The following is a 21533-nucleotide window of genomic DNA, read 5'->3' on the forward strand; positions in this document are numbered from 1 at the left end:
AGCACTTGACATTGAACTGTGTAACAAAAATAAAGACGGGTTTAGCAGATTGGAGGTCACTTCCTAATGTAGAACAATTCCATCTCTATAGTACACTGAACCACCAAAGATTGCTGATTTAGAATCATGTCACTTTGGTTTTCATTCCCAGGTCCTTCTTTCTTCATTTTTTACCATTAATTTCTTCACCCTTTGCTGCATCAGGCATAAAGGAACAATCCAGTGCAAATTCTAAGAGGGAAGCCAGAATATTGGTTCTGTGGGCTTTCTATTCCTCCAAGCTGCTGCTTGCTAAATAAAACACATGATGCCAGGAAGCAAGATGAAAGACTGCTGACAGCAATGGAAGTATGTAAGCCAAAATAATTTCATTTTATTCTCAGCCAAGATAAACTCATTAGCGTCTATGAGGTATCTGTTTGCTTCCAAAACTAAGTAGCCTTGTGGGGGAAAGCAATGCAAATGCATATTACAGCCTAAAGTTATTTTTTTTTAAACCGGAAAGGTAGTAGCTGGTTGCTCCTTCTTCAAAACAACTTTGCAAACAGTTATAGCATGGATATAAAAACAATCAAAAATAGTCTTTCCTTTAGGATCTGCTCATATTCAAATACCCTGATTATCTATATACTTGGAAAAGTTGAACCACTGTAGAAGAAACCAGGAAGACTTATCCAAGATATCACAATGAAATCTGAGTTGGAGAAATTCCAGGCAGAGTTCAGAGATGGTCTAACTTCTGATCGAGGATTCTGAAAATTCTTTTGGTAGGTAGGATTCCAAATGCAAGTACATAATGAATGCATTTTTATTATTCATAATTTCATTATTCATAATTGGGAATTAATAAATCATGATAACGCTAAAACTCAACATGCAGTCTGTGGTCTTATACCTTGGGGGTCAAGATGAAAATTACTTAATTTCATTTAAAAGTTGTTTTCTAAATTATGGAGACTTAGACCATATCTTTTTTAACAGTGAAATTCTCTTGACTCTATAACCTTGAATTCTGGCTTTTAAATTAGCACAGTAAGAATATGCCTAGAAAGCAAATCAGATATTTCAGTATGATATAACTGAAATGATGACTTTATATGAAAAAATGAATTGAAAAAAGTTCTAGAAATTAATTCTATAAGCTAGCTGAAAAAATAGAAATAATTTAGCTGATACTAAATATGATACCATAAGTTTACTAATTTAGGACAAGAATTATTTATTCAAATAAATAATTAACTTTGCAAATCACACTTAATTTTATTTTATTTTTTTTGTCAGTCGTGGGGCCTGAACTCTGGGCCTGGGTGCTGTCCCTCAGCTCTTCAGCCCAAGACTAGCGCTCTACCACTTGAGCCACACGGCTACTCCCAGCTTTTTCTGCTTACGTGGTGCTGAGGAATCAAACCCAGGGCCTTGTGCATGCAAGGCAAACACTCTACCACTGGGCCACCTTTCCAGCCCCTTAAATTTTTTTTTTTTTTTAAGTCAGGCTCCAGTGGCTCATGCCTGAAATACTAGCTACTTATGAAGCTGAGATCAGAGGATCATAGTTTGAAGCCAGCCCAGGCAGGAAAGTCACTGACACTGTTATCTACAATACATAAGCAACAATGAAACAAAAACAAAACAAAACAAACAAACCAAAAACACCCTTGAAGTAAAGCTGTGGCTTAACTCATCGATTCTGAGAATTGAGCAAAAGAAGCTCAAAAACAGTTCCCAGGAGAGACTGGAGGAAGATGGCAGAGATGTAGCTGGGCTATAAGTGAGCTCTCTCCAAGAAACAAGTTATCGCAGCTCAGGGAATAATTCACTATGGGAAAATCACAGCAAGTAAGCCATAATAGTACAGAGACTCTGCCTAGAGAGGAAAAAATCAGCCAGTTTGCATCAGAAGACAGATTTGAGCACAAGAGGTTGTCACAGCGACCGGCAGCTGCCGTAGTACTAGCCAGAAAAAGCAGAAGCAAACATGATAGAGATGGAGGGCCCTATCTCTTCACCTACCTCCAGCATGGATGATCACAAGTGGAATTCCACATCCTGCTGGCCACTGTGGGGTGCAGAGGACGGGCCGGAATAGATAAGATCAACTGTCATTATTCCCACTCCTTCCCACAGAACAGCACAAGGAAGGCAACCCTCCCCTCTCTGCTCCACAGAGAAGAGCCATATTTGATACTGGCCTAGACTCCGCCATAACAGCTTGCAGGTAACTCAGGACACAGAAGCAGCAAAGGTGACACCATTTTTCTCCAGGGCAATGATTGGGACCTGTAAGAGTCGGCCCGCCCAGGGGAAGGCTGCCCAGCCCAGGAGGAGGGAACTCCTTCCAGGGTCAGTTCAGAACACTCTCCACCACCTGGTAAGACCCTTGCAGGCAGCAAAGGAATTCCACCCATACCATAGCCAAACTGGCAGAGCAGCTGACTGCAGGAATCTCTCTAAAATTCATTAAAAATAGTAAATCAACACTAGACAGGCTATAAAAGCTGAGAGGGGATCCAGGTTGGTGGTACAAAGGGAGCTCCCCACTTTGGAAAAGAACTCTGAATCAGACAGGCCAAAACTCCACCCTTGCCCAAGCTTAGTCCCAGCAGCAACAAACTACAGTCCCCAGCCACCTCCTCCAGGCATTAAAAAATAAATAAATAAATAAAGCAGATTGTGCTTTTTAGTCTGGGAAGAAAGTCACAAAGTCCCCAAGCCTGTAAAGCAGAACTTTCTTCTGCACACTCAAACAAGCTGATTTGAGAAACCAACCAAGCAACAGAGAAAACTGACCACTACAAACAACTCAAACACATTATCAAGGGATTGGAAAATGGACTTAGGGGAGACATAAGATTCCCCCCCCCCAATAAATAGAAGATACTTTTTTTCTTCTTTTTTTCCCAATTATAATTCTTTTGTTTATTTTTTTAATTCTTTAAATTTTTTTGCTCCTTTTTAATTTTTGCAACTATTTTTACTGTTAACCTCTTTTTTTCTGTCATTTTTATGTGTTTTTGCATTTATGTTTGTTTTTTTTTTTCTTTTGGCTATAATCCCATTCATTTTTCTATTCCTTCCTCATTGCTGTTCTGTTCACAACTGGACAGACATTACAGAGATCAGTAGGTTTTCTTCTTAACTGTGTTTATACTTAATTCAGAGTATAAATTGAATACCCAAATTCTTAATTTTAGTATTATTACTTCATACATACATAATTATTCTATTTTTTATTTTTATGCATATATTTTTTCTTCTTTTCTTTTTTAAAATGTTTTTTCTTCTCTCTTTCTTACTTAGAATCTAGGTCTTAGTTTTCCCCCCTCTGTTCCTTTCCTTTGCTACATCCCTCTAACCTGATTTTTCTTCTCCTGTATCTCATTGTATATCTTAATCTTTTTTCTAACTCCACTTCAACCCATTTGCTACTCCTTCATTCCCTCTTTACTTTTTTTATTCTGTTGATCCCCAAGTGGGAAACATTGAGCTAGACTATATCTGTAGCAAGAGAGACCGTGCCAAAGTGGCTCATGGTGTTATCCCTTCAGCTCAGACCATTTTAAACCTCATATTTACTCACTGATAACAACTGTTTATAAGCACCACTTTTGAAACATGATACCCCTCCCCCTTGATGAATAAGGGACTATCTATCCATGAATTGGAACCTCTAAAATCAGTGTAAAGACATGGCCTAGGTGAAGATTCTGTCTTAAAACTGTGCTCAGTGGTGGTATTGGGCCTACTTACATATCCAATAGAGGAGAGATAGAGTGAAATACCTATTTGTACTTCCAAAGTCTTCATAACTACAGGGATCTGAGTTGGTGCTAATCTTAAAATTGTGTTTTGGTGTGGCTTTGGGTTCAGGCTGGCCATAAAATTGTGTTCTGGTGTGGAATTGGAGATATTTTCTCCATAAAGGAGACAGAGAGTACATGTATTTTGAATGTGAGCCTCCAAAATCTGTGTAACTACAGGGATCTGGGTGGCGGCTTGTCTTAGAATTGTGATTTAGTGTGTAACTGATATACTCTCACTCCCCCCAAAAATGAGATAGGATGAAAACACCTATTGTAGATTGTGAACCCCCAAAGTCTGTGCTACTACAGCTCTGGGTAAGTGCCTATCTTAGAATTGTGTTCCGGTGTATAATTGGAAATACTCTCACTCTCAAAAAAGGTAAGAGAGAGTGAAAACATCCATTGTTGACTGTAAACCTCCAAAGTCTATACTACTACAAGTCTCTGGGTAAGTATTCATTTTAGAATTATGTTCAGGTGTGTAACAGGATATAATCTCACTCCTAAAACAGTGAGATAGAGCAAAAATGCACATTGTTAATTGTAAAGTCCCAAAGTATGTGCAACTACAGGGCTCTGGGTAAGTGCCTGTCTTAGAACTGTGTTCTGGCTTTCTGCGGCAGACATGACTGTGCATGTGGAACTCTGTCCCCGTTGCTCCCACTCCTAACTCACCACTGTTCACTCTCCCTGAGGAACAAGTTGGTCAGGAAGCCATGCCTCAGCCATGGCTTTTAAAGACACTGGAAAAACACCTGTGAAGCTAGAGGTGGTGATTCACCAGATTTGGATCATCCTGACCAGCCTCAATGTGAAGTCTCTGGAGAAGATATTTGTTGACCTGATCAGAGGCACCAAGGAGAAGAATCTCAAAGTGAAAGGACCAGTGCACATGCCTACCAAGACCTTGAGAATCACTACAAGGAAAACCTCTTGTGGTGAAGGTTCTAAGACATGGGATCACTTCCAGGTGATCATCCACAAGTGACTCATTGGCTTACACAGTCCTTCCAAGATTGTCAAGCAGATAACTTCCATCAGTATTGAGCAAGGAGTGGAGGTTAAGGTAACCATTGCAGATGCCTAAATTAAACGTTTTTAATAAATTGACTTACTGATTGTTAAAAAAAAAAAGAACTGTGTTCTAGTATGTAATTGGATATACACTCATGCCCAAACAAGGTGAGATACAGTGAAAACACTCATCATTAAGTGTAAACCTCCAAAATCTGTGCAATCACAGGGCTCTGAGTTGGTACTTGCACCCTAGCGAGGAACTGGATTTGCATTCATTCCCAAATGGGCAGAATAAGCCACAGAAACACAAGAAAAATGGCAAGTCACTTAACATCATCTTATCTGGTGATATGTACATAGCTTTTGACTTTTCTGCTTGTCCCAGACATATATTAGTTATTGCAAATAAGGGAAACCTATGTTTCTTTGGGCATGGCTTACTTGTTAAGTGAAATGAACCCAAAGCTAGGGACACAAGTTTTTTTTGTTGTTGTTGTTTTTTTCCTTTCTTGGTATTGTTCCTAATGTATTTATAGTGTACCATGTGATTTTTTGTTTCTTTCTATGTTCCTCCCCCATGGTATAACCCCTATTTTCCCTTTATTTGATGTCAGTGCCCTGTATCTTATATATACACTTCTCTAATTTGGGGAAGGGAAGGGAAATAGGGATACAGGTTGACCCATTGTAACACTGAGATGCACAAGACACTATGTTGAAAAACGAACTTTACAATTTAGGTGTGGGGGGGATGCAGTGTAGTTGTGGAGATGGGAGGGAAAGGATGGTAGGGGAAAAACAAAGGAGGAGGCAACAATGCTTGATAAGAAATGTACTCATTACCTTGCTTATGTCACTTAACCACTCTGTACAGTATTTTTACAATAAAAAAGTATTAAGGAAAAAAAGAAAAATGGCAAGTCAGGGAATTTCAACTCCCACCCAAGACAAACAGGCAACAGAGCAGTTAATAAAAAAATCCAGAGGATACCTAGGAAAATGCTTTATAAACACTACTGCTTAACAAGTTGAATGAAGAAACTGAAAGCCTACATAAGGTTATGGGGAGAGCAGGATGAGGCTAACTAGAGATTAATAGAAGACTTCATAGAATCCATAAACAGAAAGCTGAATGAATACCAATAAAATGAAAGGGAGTACAGTGAAAGGATAGCCTCTCAACTAAGAGATTTGAGAGTAAACTCAGAAAACCAAATCAAGGAGCAAAAAAATACATACAAGATTTAAAACAAAACTTCAACAAAGAAATTGAAGCTGTTAAAAGTGAAGGAAGGGAAATAAAAAACAAAGTAGAAAGTCCAGACAGTACTCTAGACTATGCAGAATACTGTATCACTGGGATAGAAGATAGCTGAGACATTATAGAGAAAGAACAGGCAACTATTCAAAACAAATAGAAAAAATATCATAGATTTATTCAGCATATAGAAGACACTATCAGAAGGCCTAATTTAAGGATAATGGATATAGAAAAGGGTCTAGAAACAGAAGCTAAAGGTCTAGGAAATTAATTTAACAGAATCCTAGTGGAGAACTTCCCAAACATGCAAAAAGTTAGGCCCTTGCAGACACAAGAATCCTTTGGAGTCTCAAATAGACCAGAACAGAACAGGAAAGCTCACTGTCACATTGTAATCCAACAGGATCAATAGGGACAAAGGAAAGGATCCTAAAAGCTCTCAGGGAAAAAACAAATCAGATTACAGATTTTTCAGCAGAGACCATGAAAGCAAGAAGAGCCTGGAATGAAGTATGCCATGACCTAAAGACAATTAATTATCAACCAAGAATACTGTACCTGGCTAAACACTTCTTCATTACTTAGGGAAAAATAAAACCCTTCTACAACAAAGAAAAACTCAAACAATATGTCTCCACCAAACCAGAACTACAAAAAATACTTAAAGATGTCCTACACCTAGAAAAACAACAAGAACATAATGAAGGCAGAGAAACAGCCCCAAAATAAAGAATACAGATACACATAGGTAGATAGAAGATACAGCCCCTAATAGGGTGGATAACATTGCAGGAACTACCAAACAAAACCCAATCCTAATTCTCACTACCAATGGACTTAACTCTCCAACTAAACAACATAGAATGTTTATTTGGATCAAAAAACAGTATCCATCTATCTGCTGTCTTGATGAGATGCACTTTCACCACATAAAAAAATTCTGAAAGTGGAAGTCTGGAATAAAATCTTCAAAGCAAATGCTCCACACAAACAAGCTGGAGAAGCAAACCTAATATCACATATAATAGATTTCAAATGAGAACAGATAAAAACAGACAGTATATACTAACAAAAGGATCTCTCTTATAGGAGGATATAACATTATCCACCAAACACCAGAGGACCCAAATTTATCCAAGAAACACTACTTTCCCTAAACTCACACATAGATCCAAAGACATTGATTGTTAGTGACTTTAACACATGACTTTTCTCGTTGGATAGATCAACCAGCAAAGACTCAATAGAGAAACCTCATATCTAGAGATGTTTGCAACAGACATCTGTAACAGACATCCTAGAATGTTTCACCCACCAGCAACAGAATACATGTTCTTCTCAGCAGCATATGTTACATTCTCCAAAACAAACCACATTTTAAGTAACAAAGCAAATCTGTACAAATTCAGAAACAATTAAGTTATCCCCTGCATCCTTTCTGACCACAAGGGAATAAAATTAGAATTCAGCACCAAATGACACCAAAGAAAGTCCTGTAACACATGGAGGCTGAACAACACACTGTTGAACCATGAATGGGTCATGGAAGAGATTGGAAAGGAAATTCAAATGTTCATGATACTTAACAAAAATTAACATACAAATTACCAGCTCCTCTGGGACACAAAAAAGGTTGTACTCAGAGGAAAATTTATACATCTGAGTTCTTACATCAACAAATTGGAGAGATCTCAAACCAACAATTTAATGATGCAGCTGAAGCTACTTGAAAAAGAGCAACAAGAAAACCCAATCCAGTAGATGGAAACAAATAATTAAAATTAAATCAGAATTAAATGGATTAGAGTCCAAAAAAAGTACAATCAAGAAAACAAAGAGTTGGTTCGTTAAAAAATTAACAGAATTGGGGGCTGGTAAGGTGGCTCAGTGGTAGAGTGCTTGCCTTGCATGCTTGAGGCCCTGGGTTCGATTTCTCAGCACCACATAAGCAAAAAGAAAAAAGCCGGAAGTGGCGCTGTGGCTCAAGTGGTAGAGCGCTAGCCTTGAGCTGAGGGACAGTGCCCAGGCCCAGAGTTCAGGCCCCACAACCGGACCCAAAAAAAAAAAAATAACAGAATTGGCAGACCCTTAGCAACTCTTACCAGAAAAAGAGAACACACCCAAATTAAAAAAAAAAAAAAAACTCAAAGATGAGAGTGGGAACATCACCACAGGAACAACCAAGGTTATGAACATTATAAGGGAATACTTCTCAAATCTTTATGATAATGAGTTTGAGAATCTGGAAGAAATGGAAGAATTTCTAGAAAATATTTATATGCCCAAACTAAACCAAGATAAGTTAAACCAAATTAACAGACCTATATCAAGCATTGAAATTGAAGCAGCAATGAGAGACCTCCCACCCAAGAAAAGCCCAAGACTGTATGGATTTACAGCTGAATTCTATAAGGCCTTCAAAGCAGAATACATTCCAATACTCCTCCAATTCTTCAACGAAACTGAAAGTGAAAGTTCACAACCAAACTCTATAAAGCCAACATAACCCTCATCCTAGAAACAGACAGGGACTGAAAAGAAAGAGAACTATAGACCCATGTCTTTAATGAACATTGATGCAAAACTTCTCAACAAAATTCTGGCCAATAGACTTCAACAACTCATCAAAAAAATCATACACAATGATCAAACAGGATTTATTTCAGGGATGCAAAGCTGGTTGAATATTCTCAAATCAATTAATGTAATTCATCACATCAACAAAAGCAAGGATAAGAGCCACATGATTATCTCAATAGATGCAGAAAAAAACATTTGACAACATCTAACACCCCTTTATGATGTACGCTCTGAAGAAAATAGGAATGTATTGAACATTTCTTAATATAATAAAGGCTGTGTATGACAAAACTACAGCCAGCATTATACTTAATGGTGAAAAGCTAAAGCCAATTACTCTAAACTCAGTAACTGTGACCCTTCTGTATGTCATCTTTACAATTAAAAAAAAGTACTCAGGCCCAGAGGCACAAAAATATTTTAAGCGGCAGAAAAAAAAAGAGACACATAGAGCAGAAAATTATAGGTTTCTCTTATGATAAGAATTTTCAAAATAAAATACTACAACAATTTTTTTCAAATTGGCAATTTGTATTAATTTATAGACCATTTTTTTCTCATATATTCTAAATCTATTCCTTTTTAATGGAGCAAGGTAGCTACTTTTTCTTTCAATATCAGAGAGAGAAAGCAATGGACCCACTTTTTTAATATAATTTCCAATATAACAAGGTTTTTTTCTTATTAATTCTTTTCAGCCAATCCCATCAAGGACTGCTGAATCCTTTAAGATCTAAGGATGAAACCCACTCTTTCTGACATTTCCTGGAAGACACTTGATGGGTAATGTTTATGGTCTGAATGTATATGTCCCCTAAATCTAGCTAGTGAAGCCTTAATCCCCAATCTGGTTAAAATTGATAATTGGACCTTTAGAAGCTGCACAAGAGCGCACGTCACAAGGGCACTGTGATAGCAATGTTGGCTATTCTCTCTCTCCTCTGCCACAAACTGGAAGGCATCAGTGAAGAAGGAAAAGTCAGATCCAAAAAAGTATTTTCATTTTTTTGCTCCTTTAACTTTTCTTAGTGGGTTTTGTTTTTTGTTGTGTTTTTTGTAAGGTCTCTCTCATTCTTCTTAGTCTGGCCTTGAACTCTTGATCCTCTTACCTTATCTGGCTTCCAGAATAGCTAGTATTACAAGTGTATACCATCATGCCCCAGGTCAATTTCTTCTAATTTATGTTAAATGTGAATATGGAATAGAATTACTTGGATAGTAGAGAAATAAATAAATATTCTTTAATGTATTCCTTAAATACAGTTTAAGGATATTAAACTATAGTAAGTATTTCTCTTAATTTTGAGAGATGTTAGAGTCTTTTAGAAGAGAACATTGTTTTCTATAATAGAAATATAATTGAAATGGTAAGAAAACAAAAAGAAAAAATGGGAAGGAAATGCTGCATTTTATCATATATTAGAAAAAGGTATAAATCTGCTAACACTATTCATATTTAAATCTAATCATATAAGAATCCCCAATATATTAAAGGATCCTACTATCAATAGGCCCCAAGTTGCCTTACCCATCTTCTCTTTGTGCTTCATTTTCTTCATTTCAAATATATTTTTGACATACAATCAGTGCAAGAAAAATAGGGGGGACAAGGAGGTCTTAAATGCCTTCTTGGAAAATCTCACAAAGATGTGAAAAAGACAGTAATCTAGAAATTACAACCTATATAATAGGCCTTACATTGCTTCTCTGTAATACAATGTGTGTTTTTGCAAAAAGGAAATGGAAATGCAATACTTGTATGACATGATAATTTACCAAGAATGATCCATAGATACTATTTTATTTGATTCTTCCACTAAAACTCTGGGAATCACTAGCATTTCACAGAAGAGGAAATTGAAGCCCACATATAATTACATTCTCTGTCCTCAATTGTCTGGCCAGGTAACCAGATTTTCTAGACATTTTATTTATTTGTCATGAGCCAGTATTTCCACGGACACTATCATACCCACTTAAAAATGTTCATGTCTATTTGAGAACAGATAATTAGCTTTTGGTGTGATTACTAAGTGAAAATTGTAGCATTTATTCCCTTAATGTATCCCTTCTAGGTAGAGATGAAGTTCACTTTCATACATACTACATTAAGCTTCCTAAATCATGAGCGAATCATGTAATCATTGACTTAGTCAATAATTGAGTGAAGATTTTCTGAACACCAACTGCTTTGTAAGCCTGTTTCTATGGAATCAAAGAGTTGTGTGAAGAAGAAAAGTTAAGTATAGCTCAGTCCTCACCATGTGAACTAACCTATGCAGGGTAATAGAAAAGATACATCCAGAAAGGGTATCCAGTGGGTGATGTATAATCTGAGAAGTTTATGGTACTCAAGAGATTGGAAATTTTCCAATGTGCTGAAGGTTAAAACAGCTCATGGGTTTATCTTTTACCTATGAGTGTAAATCAGGAATAACTAGACCAGGTAGAAGACAGAAAATTATTTGCAGCATTTGGTCATTTCTGTCTAACTACTTTTCTTTTCTGAGAGCCTATGCTGAATCTACCCCAACTCTGCTTGGGGATTCTTCTTTTGGAAGACCAGTTTAATTGGACATTATTTAACATTTACTACTTTTTCTCCTCTGCTCTGATGCTTTGAACTCAACTGCCTTTTGCTTTTATTTATCTCTCATATCAGTTATAGGTAAAGGTCATTTTCTACATCTTGGCTCTAAAGATGTAAAGACGAGACATGTTTTTTAAGTGAAAAACATGTCAAAAGGCACAGCCCATTCCTTGTCTACAGTTGATTTCACTTCCAGAAATTACAGTAGTTGTATTCTGAGAGTCAGGTCCTTTTTAGGATGAGGAATGATTGACAGTAGAAGGCAGGAGGCAGGAAAACATCATAATGAGAGAAAAATTAGCCTTCCTGGGGCTAAAACCCAAGGCTTGCATGGGAAATAAGACGATAAAAATGAGCCCCCATGAAACTACTGCATATCTTTGGTGTCCTATTAAAGGCTTTGGTGTCTATAGATAAGGGGCATCTGTGGGATTTGCTTTGTTTGCAGGGAATGAAAATGTGTTTTAGTGTACATAATGATTGCCCATTAAGTAAATGTTTAAAAACAGCTATATGCACTTAAAAAGCCCATAAATGCATAAATCCTCTAATAAGGATACCAATATAGTTCATTTATGAAAGTCAACCATCAGGGTGAGATTACTGGAAGAATGAAGTTACTAGGGTGATAGTGAAACAGTCACCCACTGAATACATATGTTTTAAGCACTTTCTAAAGTTGAGATGCTGTGTTTGACACAGAAGGGAATCATTTGTGAAAAAGTGTCTGCTTTCCAGCTGGCTTCTTTGAATCTCTGTGTGGTGGGAAATGACATCAAACATAGAAACCTGGAAGCCACTGAAGCTGAACTAAAAGCCATTCTCCAGAAGTGACCCTGTGTTTTCTGGGATTCTGTCTTCCATAGTTTAGCAACAGGTTTGGTTTGGTTTGAGATACTTTGCCAAATCAATTTGGTATCTTAGTATCCAGGCTTTAAATGAACATTTTTCTTATGTTCTGAGTAGCTGTGATAAGTTTACATCTACTATTTTTAAATGAATTCAGCCTTTAATCATAAATACTCTCATTGATGCTATTACATGAGATTGGAAGGTCAGCTCTATTTTTGAGGAATTTATAAAACAAGCAATGTGGAGATGGGAGGGAAGGGATGATAGGGGAAAAATCAAAGGAGGAGACAACAGTGCTTCATAAGAAATGTACTCGTTACCTTGCTCATGTAACTGTAACTCCTCCTCTGTACAGAATTCTCACAATAAAAACTTATTAAAAATAAACAGAAGCAAATTTCTCATTAGAACCTTTTTAAACTGTGTTTTTTCAAAGAATATACCCAATTTTAATTGGAATCTTAGAGCCTATTATTTTTATTTAAATCAAAAGACTACTAAAGGGAGGTGGGAAGATTTAAACTTGTAGGAAAGAGAAGGAAAAAATAAAGAGAAGGAAAACATTAAAAAGAAGGAAAAATAAAAAAGAATGTCACCAAAATAAAGGAAAAGGAAAGGTTGGCTTAGGATGAAATCAATCGACGAAAGGGGTAACAAGGATCATGATACACTGAGCTAAAAAAATAGAACTGTTGAATGGTAAACAATTTGTACAACTAGTTAAAGATAATAATACAAATCAAAAGGAGAAAGTGTGGCCCAAAGGCAAAACGAATGAATATAGGAATGTTTTCCTCTGCAAGGTGAACCAGTGGCAAGACTAGAAGGCAGTCTGAAGAGGATAAGCAGAAACACATTCATTCACTGGTGATCTCTCCATATGAATGAGCATACTCGGAATGCATGATGATAAGGTTATTCTTGTTCTTCCTAACAATATCCTAACTGTTGGTCAATGTCATGACATTTGGAGCATATTAGAGAGAAAAGGTAGATATTTCTCACAAAGTAAAGCAAATTAGCCTATTCACGTTCTCCAAGTTATTTTTTTAAGCAGCAACTCTTTTCAGTAGTTTTATCTGAAATATGTCCAAATGAATTAAAAATTGATAAAGTGGTAAAGACAAGAGAGAACTCTGAATATAGTCAATAACTAATATTGGATCCAAGGTCTAACATTTTTTACACATTTTATGCAACACAATCATTATAATACCTTTATAAATAAGATAATATAGATCTCTGGAGTGTAAATGAAGAGGCTAGTGCTCAGATAAACCTATTTTTTCCTAAATAGAAAAACTAGTACAGTAAGGTGACAATATTTATTTATTTATTTATTTTTATTTTATTTTTTTAGGTGGCCAATTTAAAACTGTGGCTATAAATCTTACCAGGTTGTGGTCACTGCAGTAACTTTAGCAGCTTCCAAAAACTTTACAATATTTTACGAGCATAGGTGTACTGAGAGATAATTAATTGTAAGTATCAATTTACTTTTTTCATATTCCCATATTTTTTCTTTGTCGGTTGTGAGGCTTGAACTCTGGGCCTGGGCACTGTCCCTCAGCTCTTCAGGTCAAGGTTAGCACTCTACCACTTGAGCCACAGTACCACTTCTGGTTTTCTGAGTGGTTTATTGGAGATAAGAGTCTCACAGACCTTTCCTGCCAGGGCTGGCTTTGAACCATGATCCTCAGATCTCAGCCTCCTGAGTAGCTAGGATTATAGGTGTGAGCACCCAGTGCCTGGCTTCCATATTTCTTAAGATTGGCTTTTCTTAATAATAAGCAAAAAGCTTATGTCGTTTATTTGTAAATTCTATGCTATAATGAATCCTATGTGTTCAATGTTATTATGTTTGGCCAACTTCATTAGAATGTATGTGTTTCCTATGAATCTGTTTCTAAGCCAAGTGTAGCAATTTATTTTACCAAAGAATAAAAGTGTACACATGCATGTGTGTGTGCATAAACCTGTGTTGCATTTCTGTGTCCTTAGGAAACTGAGATTTTAAAGTGAATGAGCATCCATTGCATCCATTTTACCTTACTACAGAAAGGTACTCCCAAATGCAGGTTTGAGACATGTGTGCGTTGCCTGGGCAGTTCTCAGTTTGCTGCAGCTTGCCTGCAAGGATGTATTCAGGAAGGGGCAGACAGAGGCTGGGGGAGCCATCAGAGTGTGCTAGCTGGGTTTCATATGAGGTAAAACTGTACATTTGAAGAACCTTCTTACATGCTAGTATAGATGTCCAAGAAGCAGCTGCCATTGGGCAAGAATTTGGAACAACTGTATTAAGAACTTTTCAAATATTATTTGTGGGTATCCTGTGGATCAAAGTCATCTGGGTAAATGTATGTTAGAGAAGACTAAGCCCACAGCATAGAAACTAGGATCTGAGCTTCACTGGAACTGGACAATGTAACCATTTGACTCTACAGAAGATAAAATTTTGGATTTAATGATAATTTCCCTTAGAAGAATGGTAGAATAGCCTATTCACTCAGGTTCCAAGAAGATATTTGCATTTATTAATTATTCATAATATTAAAAGGGATGACATGGATCAAGATGCACTGTATTCACAAACTGCTTCACTGAATGGCAATTCCTTTGTAAAACTAAAGATAATGAAAATATTGTTAAAAATAATTTAAGGAGGAAAGATGTCTCATTTGTAAGGTATATTCTAAAGAGGGAAATGAGGATCAGTTCTGGTTCATGAGCTGATGGATCATGGAATCACCCTAAAATGGGCACAGGAAGCCCTGAGATGTGGTTATGCCTGAGGAATAAAAAACAGGACAGACCATGAATATACATGAATTTGGTCACCCACCATGGTCCACCATTGGCCAATGTTTTTACCCAAAGAACCCTAGTTGTAACCCAGTCACACTAATGACAATTAATATGATAGATCACCACAGTATAGTGGCCTTTAATAGCAGTCAAAGAGAGGGCATGGGTACAGTGGATTTCACTGTTTTCACCCTCTTCCTGATTGACATGTGTAATAGACTACCATAGCTGAGATTACAGAGAAGAATATTCGAAGACTTGTAAAAATTTATATCGAGCCAAATAAGAGCCACAGACGCACAGATTGCATGTTGTCACTCATTTGTAGAAATTAGAATGGACCTATAAATGTACAAGTAATCACAATGAATGGCAAAAGACAAATAAGTACACTTGGACACAATAAATTAAACAGGACTCTAAACTTTCACACAGTGAGACCAAAGGAGGATATTCTTAGAATAGGATCATAAAGGGCTCAATAGGTATTTGCATAAGATCCGATAAAATGATGTTTATTGAAATGACCTCCAAGAAATGGATACAGGAGGTTTTATATTTTACTTCCTGTGATTTTTGTTTTGCTTTGTTTTTGCTTTACCACTTTAGTTGCTGTTTTTTATTTCTGTACTATTTGTTTTGCATGTAAGTTTATCTGTTTGGGGGAGGGTAAGGGGAAGCACAGAAATAGTGGGATAAAGGGTGAACATTCACTAGACACTATGTTGGAAATGAACAACACAACTTGGGGGTGAAAGGACTTCATGAGAGAAAAACTGGGAGAAAATGAATGAGAGGGGAACACTGTTCAAAAAGAAATGCACTTATTATCTGACTTACATAACTGTAACCCCTCTGTACATTACCTTTACAATAAAAACAAATTTTTAAAAAGGCTTGACTAGATGTCCATCAACTTTCAGAAAACCATTGGTAAATAAAGACTTTAACATTAAAAAATAAAAGAGAATAAAAGAGTTAGGCCTGTCAAACATTCTTGTAATTCTAGCTACTTGGAAGGTAAAGATTAGATGGACTCTGGTTTGAGACTAGCCTAGATAAAAGTTAATGAGATCACATCTTAACCAACAAGTAAGGCATGATGGCTCACACTTGAAATTACAGTTTCATGGGAAGTACAGATAGGAAATTCATGGCTCGAGATCAGGTCTGATCAAAATGACTGAGACCTTATCAGAAAAGTAACTAATGTAAAAAGGGTTAGGAACATGCCTCAAATAAGCATGCCTACCTAGCACATGCAAGGCTCTGAATGTGACCTGAAGGATTTCTGGGCATAATAGTGGGAGCCTATAATATCAGCTAATTGGGAGATTGAGTTCAAGACCAGCTTGGGCTACATAAGGAGGCACTGCCTCAAAACAAACAAAACTGGGTTCTATAACCATTCCCACTTTATATAGAAGAAAGCAGGGATGGAGAATGGGTAATTAAGTTTCTAAATCCAAGTAGTATTTACAGAACAAAACGGAAAGGAAAAGGCAGAGAACCTGGCTGCAGAGCCTGGCTCTGAAGCACTAGTGCCTACTGTCTTCCTAGGAGCTGATTGATTAGGAAAACTAATGATGTGTCTCTATTTGCAACTATTTGGGAAGTTCATGCTGATTTTAGAAGTGCTCATGAATTTGGGAAGTGCCTGCTGGCGTGTTTTAATTTCAGCCTCTCTAGTGACCTGCCAAATCTGTACAAAGAACAATATACAGTATTTTTCTCCATAGTGCATCAAATTTTCTTTATAGTTTTATTCATAGATTGAGACATTTTGTGAGATTATATAATTGTTACAGTATATTTATATGAAAAAAATCTTCCTTCTTATTAGATATTCCTGTTTGTGTCACTTATTATCTTATAAAATAAAGAGAAATTAAGCAATCTTACATGTTTTGTAAGACATCTTCAAAGGGCCATACTGCACTTGAACTGTAGCATTTAAATGGCAGCCCACATTTCAATGCTACACTTGATAGCAACTGGTTTATTTTTTAAATTTTTATTGTCATTTATTTATTCATTGAAAAGGTGATGAGCTGGGGGCTTACAGTTCCATAGGTAAGGCAATAAGTACATTACTTTTTAATCATTGTTACCCCATCCCTCTTTATCTCCCATTTACCCCTCTCCACACACACCCAAATTGTAATGTTCATTTTTACATCTCTGACTCCACAAAACCCCAAAAATATAGGAATATGAAGCTATTAAAAAGGTTTAAAGCCAGGTAGTAATGGTTCACAACTGTAATCCTAGCTACTCAGGAGGCTGAGATCTAAGGATAATGGTTCAGGGCTAGCTGGGGCAGAAAAGTTCTTGAGACTCTTATCTCCAATTAACATTAGAAAACTAGAAGTGGCACTGTGGCTCAAGTGGTAGAGTGCTCGCCTTGAGCTGAAAGGACAGCACCCAAGCCCAGAGTTCAAGCCCCACGACCAACAAAGAAAATGAAAAATAAAAATAAAGTTTTAAAGTTTGTGGATCGTCTTATAAAAGCATACATATTTTTAGGTCTAAAAATCATTCATGACTATTCTTTTCACAACCATCAAAAACCTGAATAATTCTGAACAGAGCTTAAAAGGTATTCATAGTAGAAGTTTACAAAATTTTAGGTGTTTTTGGTTGTTTGCTACTATTTGTCCAGCAGCCAGAGATCCCTTGCAACTTTTTAAAAATATTCTCATGGTAATTCCCAGCTTTTATAATGTCTACTTGAAGTCTCATAGTTAATTTTAGGCATAATTACATGCATTCACAGCACCTTCCTGAGGAGATGATCCAAGAATTTTTTTAAGGCTGCTCAGATAATGTGAGACCTAGAGTGACCTGAAAGCCAAACCTCAGTCAAAATAGAATGGAGTTTGTGTGCTAATTTTTAAATAGAAATAGTTCCAATTCAAAAGTGGGGAAAATTACATTAAGTGAAGTAAACTAGACCCAAAGAAACATAGGTTACATGGTTTCCTTCATTTGTAGTAATTAGAATAGGCTTATAAATCTACAAGTAAACATAGTGAATGGTAAAAGACAAATAATTACACTTGGACATGATTAATTAAACAGGACTCTAAACATTCACACAGTGAGACCAAAGGAGGATATTCTTAGGAGAAGAGGACATGGACTCAAGAGCTATTAAAATGATGTTCACTGAAATGAACTCCAAGAAAAAGAAAAGGTTTTCAATTTTAGTTTTTCTGATTTTGTTTTTTGTTTTCCTCCTTTCCCTACTATTTTTGATTTCTGTAATTTTTTTTCTTTTTTTCTTTCATATGTACATTTTATTTTATTATTTTTTATTGTGAGAATACCTTACAGAGGAGTTACAATTACATGGGCAAGATAACAAGTACATTTCTTATCAAACATTGTTGCCTCCTCTACTCCTCCAACTCTTCAATGAAATTGAAAGAGAAAGCTCACTACCGAACACGTTCTATGAAGCCATCATAACCCTCATCCCAAAACCAGGCAAGGACTCATCAAAGAAAGAGAACTATAGACCCATTTCTTTGATGAACATTGATGCAAAACTTCTCAACAAAATTTTGGCCAATCGACTTCAACAATTCATCCAAAAAATCATACACCATGATCAAACAGGATTCATTTCAGGGATGCAAAGCTGGTTCAATATACGCAAATCAATTAATATTATTCATCACATCAACAGGAGCAAGAATAAGAACCACATGGTTATCTCAATAGATGCAGAAAAAGCATTTGACAAGATCAAACACCCCTTTATGATGAAGGTTCTGGAAAAATTAGGAATCCATGGAACATTCCTCAATACAATAAAGGCTGTATATGACAAACCTACAGCCAGCATTATACTCAATGGTGAAAAACTAAAGCCATTTCCTCTTAACTCAGGAACAAGACAAGGATGTCCACTCTCTCCACTTCTCTTCAATCTAGTATTAGAATGCCTAGCTACAGCAATAAGACAAGATGCAGACATAAAGGGGATCCAAATAGGGAAAGAAGAAATAAAACTCTCCCTCTTTGCAGATGACATGATCTTGTATTTAAAGAATCCCATGGACTCCACTCCCAAATTACTCAAGCTGATTCAAAACTTTGGCAAAGTAGCAGGTTATAAAATTAACCCCCAAAAATCAATGGCTTTTCTATATGCCAACAATGCGAAAAGTGTGGCTGAAATTAGGAAAGCAACTCCATTTATAATAGCCCCACAAAAAATAAAATACCTAGGAATTAACTTAACCAAAGAAGTGAAGGACCTCTATGATGAAAACTTTAAAATCTTGAAAAAGGAAATCAACACAGAACTTAAAAAATGGCAAAACCTCCCATGCTCCTGGATTGGAAAGATTAACATCGTGAAAATGGCAATACTTCCCAAGGCTATCTACAAATTCAAAGCGATACCTATCAAAATTCCACCCTCATTCTTCAAGGAAATAGAGGAGGCAATCCAAAAATTCATATGGAACAATAAAAGACCCCGAATAGCAAAAACGCGCCTCAACAGAAAGAACACTGCTGGAGGAATATCAATACCAAATTTCAAACTCTACTATAAAGCCATAGTAATCAAAACAGCTTGGTATTGGCATAAGAACAGACCTCAGGACCAATGGAATAGAATTGAAAACCCAGAAATGAACCTACAGACCTATAGCCATCTAATCTTCGATAAGGGAGCTAAAACAATAGAATGGAAGAAAGACAGCCTCTTCAGTAAATGGTGCTGGCAAAATTGGTTAACTACATGTAGAAAACTAAAGCTAGATCCTTATATATCACCCTGCACCAGAATCAACTCCAAATGGATCAAAGACCTTGAAATCAAAGCAGACACTCTGAAAACATTACAGGATGGAATAGGAGAAACCTTAGGTCTCCTTGGCTCAGGCCGAAATTTTCTGAATAGAGACCCGGAAGCACAACAAATCAAAGAAAGGTTGGACAAATGGGATTGCATACGGTTGCAGAGCTTCTGCAGGGCAAATGACATAGCTAGCAAGATCAATAGAAAGCCCACCGATAGGGAGAAGATCTTTACTAGCCATACAACGGACAAGGGTCTCATATCTAAAATATACTTGGAACTCAAAAAATTAAACCACCCAACAACAAATCCTCGAAGAAACAACTGCCCAATAAATAAGTGGGCGAAAGACTTAAAGAGAAGCTTCTCTGAAGAAGAAAGAAGGATGGCCAATAGACACATGAAGAAATGTTCAACATCTCTAGCCATAAAAGAAATGCAAATCAAACCAACATTGAGATATCACCTCACTCCAGTTAGAACAGCAAAAATCAAGAACTCTAACAACAACAGATGCTGGAGGGGATGTGGACAGAAGGGAACCTTACTTCATTGTTGGTGGGAATGTAAACTTGTTCAACCACTTTGGAAAGCAGTATGGAGGTTCCTCAAAAGACTTCACATAGATCTCCCATATAATCCAGCAATCCCAGTTTTGGGCATTTACCCAAATGTTTACAAACAAGACCACACTAAAGCTACCAGCACAACTATGTTTATTGCAGCATTATTTACCATAGCTAAGATATGGAACCAAACCAGATGCCCCTCAGTAGATGAATGGATCAAGAAAATGTGGTATATATACACAATGGAATTCTATGCCTCCATCAGAAAGAATGACATTTCCCCATTTGTTAGGAAATGGAAAGGCTTGGAAAAAATTATATTAAGTGAAGTAAGCCAGGCCCAAAGAAGCATAGGTCCCATGGTTTCCCTTATTTGCAATATCTAGTATAGGTATGAGTCAAGCAGAAAAGGTCAGATAATGTGATGTTAGGAAAATGAACCCTTAAATATGTATTTTAATGTTTTCGTTTCTTTCATGCATATGTTTCTAACGCATTTATAAGATTATTTCTTTGTTGCTTTGTATGTCCCTCCCCCACAGTGTAACCCCCGCTTTCACTATATTTGATGTCAGTATAACATGTGGAGGAGATGGGGGCAAACAAGTCGTTTAAGGATTCAGGTGGACCTGTTGCAACAATGAGAAGTACAAAATGTCATGTCAAAACCAGCTTTACAATGTCGGTGGGGGGGGTGGAGGGTGGTATAATTGTGTGGGGGAGGGGGGAGGCTGGGAAGGGAGGTGAAGGGTAAACAAAGGAGGAGGCTGCAATGCTTGGTAAGAACTATATGCATAATCCTGCCCATGTAATTGTAGCCCCTCTGTACAGTATGTTCTCAAATAAAATAAAATAATATTAAAAAAAAAACATTGTTGCCTCCTCTTTGTTTCCCCTTCCTATCCTTTCCCATACTCCCCCCATCCTCCTACCCGGTCCTCCCCCCATCCCCCACCAAAGTTATAAAGTTCATTTTTTGACATAATGACTTGTACATCTAATTGTTGTAATGGGTCCATGTATCCCTAGTTAAATGATTTGTTTTTTCCTTCCCCTCCACAAAGTATACGAACATCAAATACAGTGAAAGCAGGGGTTATATTGTGGGACAGGGACATACAAAGCAACAAAAAAATCATCTTATAAATATGTTAGAAACAATTGCGTGAAAGGACAAAAAAAAACAAAAAACTTTGAATACTTACCTTGGGGTTCATTCCCCTAACATCAGCTTATCTGACCT

The 21533-nt window shown here is 36.8% G+C and overlaps 1 protein-coding gene and 1 pseudogene across 1 annotated transcript in view; one reads left to right on the plus strand and one right to left on the minus strand.

Moving 5' to 3' along the window:
- The window catches only part of Thsd7b (thrombospondin type 1 domain containing 7B), a 798478-nt gene that overhangs the window by 279405 nt on the left and 497540 nt on the right, over nucleotides 1–21533 (minus strand). The window lies entirely within an intron of this gene.
- On the plus strand, nucleotides 4528–4937 carry LOC138838879 (small ribosomal subunit protein uS10-like; annotated as a pseudogene).

This window comes from Dipodomys merriami, unplaced genomic scaffold (assembly GCF_024711535.1).
Source record: "Dipodomys merriami isolate MVZ:Mamm:240054 unplaced genomic scaffold, mDipMer1.0.p SCAF_1, whole genome shotgun sequence".
Lineage (NCBI taxonomy): Eukaryota > Metazoa > Chordata > Mammalia > Rodentia > Heteromyidae > Dipodomys > Dipodomys merriami.